This window comes from Arachis ipaensis, chromosome B8 (genome assembly GCF_059453495.1).
Source record: "Arachis ipaensis isolate K30076 ecotype BB chromosome B8, ASM5945349v1, whole genome shotgun sequence".
NCBI lineage: Eukaryota > Viridiplantae > Streptophyta > Magnoliopsida > Fabales > Fabaceae > Arachis > Arachis ipaensis.
This window is the reverse complement of record NC_142443.1, coordinates 116,243,381-116,249,570: the sequence shown is the minus strand read 5'-3', so window position 1 is coordinate 116,249,570 and position 6,190 is coordinate 116,243,381. Positions and strand designations below refer to the sequence as shown.

At 37.1% G+C, this 6,190-nt stretch overlaps 1 non-coding gene across 1 annotated transcript; it reads left to right on the top strand.

Moving 5' to 3' along the window:
* Positions 1 to 1,115: 1,115 nt before the first annotated feature.
* Positions 1,116 to 1,219, top strand: LOC148549353 (small nucleolar RNA R71). The gene has a single exon (XR_015898255.1). It is a non-coding gene; the product is annotated as a small nucleolar RNA R71 (small nucleolar RNA).
* The last annotated feature ends 4,971 nt before the right edge of the window (positions 1,220 to 6,190 follow it).

The following is a 6,190-nucleotide window of genomic DNA, read 5'->3' as shown; positions in this document are numbered from 1 at the left end:
CGGTTTCTTCTGAGGTAATGTCTACCTCATTAATGCATTCAGTTCATTGATTAACAAGGGGGTTCATCCTCCCAAATCTCAGTACCAAATAACTTGGCATTCAGCTTCATGATTGCTCCTAGATATTTAGCAACTTACTCTTCAGTGATGTCTTCATCCTCTTCAGTGGAAGAATATTCATTAGAGCTCATGAATGGAAAAGGAAGTTTAATGGAATCTCTATGGTCTCTGTATGAGCCTCAGATTCCTTTGGTTCCTCAAAGGGAAACTCTTTTCTATCCAAAGGACGTCCCATGAAGTCTTCCTCACTAGGATTCACGTCCTCCTCCTCTTCTGGGCATTCGGCCACACCAAGTAAGGTTATGGCCTTGCACTCTCTCTTCGGATTTTTTTCTGTATTGCTTGGGAGTGTACTGGGAGGAGTTTCAGTAATCTTCTTACTCAGCTGACCCACCTGTGCCTCCAAATTTCTAATGGAGGACCTTGTTTCATTCATGAAACTTAGTGTGGTCTTGGATAGATCAGAGACTATGATTGCCAGGCCAGAATGGCTCTGTTTAGAATTCTCTGTCTGTTGCTAAAAAGATGATGGAAAAGGCTTGCTATTGCTAAACCTATTTCTTCCACCGTTATTATTGAAGCCTTGTTGAGGCTTCTGTTGGTCCTTCCATGAGAAATTTGGATGATTTTTCCATGAAGGATTATAGGTGTTTCTATAGGATTCTCCAATATAATTCACCTCTGCTATTGCAGGGTTCTCAGGATCATAAGCTTCTTCTTCAGAAGATGCTTCTTTAGTACTGTTGGATGCAGCTTGCAATCCATTCAGACTCTGAGAAATTATATTGACTTGCTGAGTCAATATTTTGTTCTGAGCCAATATGGCATTCAGAGTATCAATTTCAAGAAATCCCTTCTTCTGAGGCGTCCCATTGTTCACAGGATTCCTCTCAGAGGTGTACATGAACTGGTTATTTGCAACCATTTCAATGAGTTCCTAAGCTTCTGCAGGGGTTTTCACGTGAAGAGATCCTCCTGCAGAATGGTCCAATGACATTTTTGACAACTCAGACAGACCATCATAGAATATACTTATGATGCTCCCTTCTAGAAGTATGTCAGTAGGACACCTTTTGATCAGTTGCTTGCATCTTTCCCAAGCTTCATAGAGGGATTCTCCTTCCTTCTGTCTGAAGGTTTCAATTTTCATTCTAAGCTTGCTCATCTTTTGAGGTGGAAAGAATTTTGCCAGGAAAGCACTGACCAGCTTATCCCAAGAGTTCAGGCTATCCTTAGGTTGTGAATACAACAATGTTCTAGCTCTGTCTCTTACAACAAAAGGGAAAAGCATAAGCCTGTAGACCTCGGGATCAACTCCATTGGTCTTGACAGTGTCACAGATTTGCAAGAATTCAGCTAAAAACTGATGAGGATCTTCCATTGGAAGTCCATGAAACTTGCAATTCTGCTGCATTAGAGAAACCAATTAAGGCTTAAGCTCAAAATTGTTTGCTCCAATTGCAGGGAGTGAGATGCTTCTTCCATAGAAGTTGGAAGAGGGTGCAATAAAGTCACCAAGCATCTTCCTTGCATTTCCACCATTGTTATTAGGTTCGGCCATGTCTCCTTCTTTTTCAAAAATTTTTGTCAGGTTCTCTCCAGAGAGTTGTGCTTTAGCTTCCCTTAGCTTCCTCTTCAGAGTCCTTTCAGGTTCAGGATCAGCTTCAACAAGAATATTCTTATCATTGTTCCTACTCATATGAAAAAGAAGAGAACAAAAAAGAAAATATGGAATCCTCTATGTCACAGTATAGAGATTCCTTATGTGAGTGGAAGAGGAGAAGAATAGAAGGAGGAGAAGAGAAAAACTCAAACACAGAGAAGAAGATGGGGTTCGAATTATGAGTAGAAGAGAAGTGTTAGTAGATAAATAAATAAATAGAAGGAGATGAAAGAGAGGGGAGAAAATTCGAATTTAATTTAAAAATAAAAGAAAAATATTTTGTTTTTATTTTAAAATGCAGTTAGAATTCAAAAATTAAAAAGAGAAATAAAATTAAAATTAAAATTTGAAACAATTAGTTAATTAAAAAGAATTTTGAAAAAGTGGATAGGAGTTTTCAAAAATTAGAGAGAGAAAATTAGTTAGGTGATTTTGAAAAAGATATGATTGAAATAGAAAATTTTTAAAAATAAACCAAAAAGTTAAGTAGTTAATTGAAAAAGATTTGAAAATCAAATTTGAAATGGTGAGAAGTTAGAAAAGATTTTGAAATTGATTTTGAAAAAGATATGATTGAAATTGAAAAAGATATGATTGAAAATCATTTTGAAAAATATTTGAATTGGAAATTAAAAAGATTTGATTTGAAAATTGAAATTGATTACTTGACGAACAAGAAACTAAAAGATATGATTCTAAAATTTAAAGATTGAACCTTTCTTAATAAGCAAGTAACAAGCTCAAATTTTTTTTGAATTAATCACATTAATTGTTAGTAAAGATTTTGAAAAATATGGAATAAAATAAGAAAAATATTTTTGAAAATCAATTTGAATTTTCGAAAATATGAAAGAAAAATGAAAAAGATTTGATTTTTGAAAAAGATTTGAAAAAGATAGAATTTTTAAATTGAAAATTTGATTTGACTCATAAGAAACAACTAAATTTTGAAAAATTTTTGAAAAAGTCAACTCAAATATTCGAAATTTATGAGAAGAAAAAGGGAAAGATATTTTATTTTTGAATTTTTAATGAGGAGAGAGAAAAACATAAAAATGATGCAAAACATAAAAATTCAAGATCAAAACACATGATCCATGCAAGAACACTTTGAATGTCAAGATGAACACTAAGAACACTTTGAAGATCAAGATGAACATCAAGAACTTATTTTTGAAAATTTTTAAGAAAAGACACACATGCAAGACACCAAACTTGGAAATTTTCAAACTTTAGACACTAACAAATTGAAAATGCATATGAAAAACAAGAAAAGACACAAAAGATGAAAATGCAAAGATCAAACAAAGAAAATCATCAAGAACAACTTGAAGATCATGAAGAACATCATGCATGGGTTTCGAAAATTTTTAGTAAATTAAAAAAAATACAATTGACACCAAACTTACAATTTGACACTAGACTCAAACAATAAACACAAAATTATTTTTGGTTTTATGATTTTATTAATTTTTTTAGATTTTTTGAAAATTAATTGGAAAAAGAAAAATAAGGATTTCAAAATTTCTAATGAGAATTCCAGGAATCATGCAATGTTAGTCTAAAACTCTGGTCCAAGAATTAGACATGGCTTACTAGCCAGCCAAGCTTTCAGTGAAAGCTCCGGTCCAAAATACTAGACATGGCCAATGGCCAGCCAAGCTTTAGCAGATCATTACATACAAAAGCTAAATTGCTGAGAAAGACAAAGAAGCTCTTCTAATGATATTTGAAACCTCGGTCCAAAGGATTAGACATGGCTTAACAGCCAGCCAGGATTCAGCATATCACCATAAAACTCTAGAATTCATTCTTAAAAATTATGAAGCCATAAGATAATTTATTTTTTTTTTGAAAATTTTTTGAAAATAAAAATAATAAAAAAGCTTAAAATTAAAATAAAATTACCTAATCTGAGCAACAAGATGAACCGTCAGTTGTCCAAACTCGAACAATCCCCGGCAACGGCGCCAAAAACTTGGTGCACGAAATTGTGATCTCTAGCAACGGCACCAAAAACTTGGTACGCACGTTTATAATCTCAAATTCTTTTTCACAACTCCGATACAACTAACCAGCAAGTGCACTGGGTCGTCCAAGTAATAAACCTTACGTGAGTAAGGGTCGATCCCACGGAGATTGTCGGCTTGAAGCAAGCTATGGTCACCTTGTAAATCTCAGTCAGGCAGATTCAAATGGTTATGGGATTTTGATAATTATGATATAAAATATAAAATAGGATAGAAATACTTATGCAATTCATTGGTGAGAATTTCAGATAAGCGTATGGAGATGCTTTTGTCCCTTCTGAACCTCTGCTTTCCTACTGCTTTCATCCAATCATTCATACTCCTTTCCATGGCAAGCTGTGTGTTGGGCATCACCGTTGTCAATGGCTACTTCCCATCCTCTCAGTGAAAATGGTCCAAATGCACTGTCACCGCACGGCTAATCATCTATCGGTTCTCGATCATGTTGGAATAGGATCCATTGATCCTTTTGCGTCTGTCACACGCCCAACACTCGTTTGTTTGAAGCTCGTCACAGTCATCCCATCCCAGATCCTACTCGGAATACCACAGACAAGGTTTAGAATTTCTGGATCTCAATAATGGCCGCCAATAATTCTAGCTTATACCACGAAGACTCTGATCTTTCGGAATAGAGGCTAAGAGATAAACACTCAATCCAAGGTAGAACGGAAGTGGTTGTCAGGCACGCGTTCATAGGTTGAGAATGGTGATGAGTGTCACGGATCATCACATTCATCATGTTGAAGTGCAAGCGAATATCTTAGAATAGGAATAAGCTTGAATTGAATAAGAAAACAAAGATCAAGTCAATGAAGGGGTTTTGAGATCGGCTTCGAGCTTTAAGAGCTTGTCCTCTAGTTTTTGACGTCGTCTTGTTTCTCTCCGATGGTCTCTTTCAGCTTCCCGTTGATGTTCAGCTTCTTGTTCCAGTTGTTTAAGGCGATTCTGTTTCTCACGGATAGCTTCCAAAAATTCTGTGTTTAGGGGTTGCTTATCTCCCTCGTTTTAAGGTGTATCTTTGGAGGTGGCGTCCGTGTTTTTGTTTGGCGTTCTGTCCACCAAACCAGAATTGTGATCGTTGTCACGGTCGTCCGCCATGGTGATGGGATAACTTCTAGGTTCCCCGGCAACGGCGCCAATGTTCCGAGGGTTACCTGAAACTGTAGGTCGATCTCAGACGAGATCTGCCATCGTGGTCGGTGCTGCTGTGTCCGACCTGTTTAGACCTAGTGGCCGGAGCTTTCGTGTCCGACTTGTTGGATCTGGTGGCCGGAGTTGTCGTGTCCGACCTGGTGGAACTGGTGGAGCTGGAGATGCTGTTGATCCTTCGTCACCGAAGGGTAGTGGTACCTGTAAGAGACTCCGATGCTTAAGTTAGCATGGGCTTTAAGCAGATTTTTAGTAGAATCAAAGTATGAGTTATACCTGGGTGCTCCAGTGTATTTATAATGGTATGGTTTGACTTTTCTGGAGATAAGATAGTTATCTCTATCTTATCTTATCTTTGAGTGAAGTCATCTTATCTTTAAGGGGAACCGCTTTTATCCATCTAGGCTTTGGCTGCCTTTAGATTGGGCTGTGTCCCTTCGTTTGGGCCTGCTTGGGCCTCTTATGGTAATTTGGCCGAGCTCTTTGTGAAGAGGTCGGTAATGGGCCAACCTTCTAAGAGGTCGGTCATGGGCCAACCTTCTAAGAGGTCGGCCAACCCGGTCCTTTATAGCTCGAACCGATGTATGAACAATAATGTCATCAACATACAAAAGTAGAAGAACATCTCCATGTTCACTTTTATGAATAAAGAGAGCATTCTTATGAGGGCTACAGGTGAAACCGAGATGGCATATAGTGATACTGAACTTTTCAAACCATTCACGTAGAGCTTGCTTAAGGCCATAAAGTGCTTTGCGAAGGAAACAAACTTTGCTAGAAGAACAAGGATATTCGGAGGTGGTTTCATATAGACCTTCTTTTTTAAATCCCCATTAAGAAATTCATTCTTCACATCCATCTGACTGAGAGACCATTTTTTTACCGCAACAATGGCAATGAAAATTTGATCAGATGCGAGACAAGCAATAGGAGCAAAAATTTCTTCATAATCAATACCATACTCTTGCGTACAACCTTGAGCAATCAATCGTGCTTATAATAGTCAATAGAACCATTAGAGCAAGTCTTGATCTTGTATACCCATCAACTACCAACAACTTCTTGATCAGAAGGAGGATCAACCAAGTCCCAAGTGTGTGCTTTTTCAAATGCTTGGATTTCTTCTTACTTTGCTTGCTGCCAATTTGGATTTGTGGAGGCTTCTCAGAATGAATTAGGTTCTTGGTGATAAAGAATAGTAGAAAAATAATGATAATAGAAAAGATGAGGAGATGGATTTCTTACCCTAGAAAAACGAGTAGAGGGAGGAGGCATGACAGCAGGA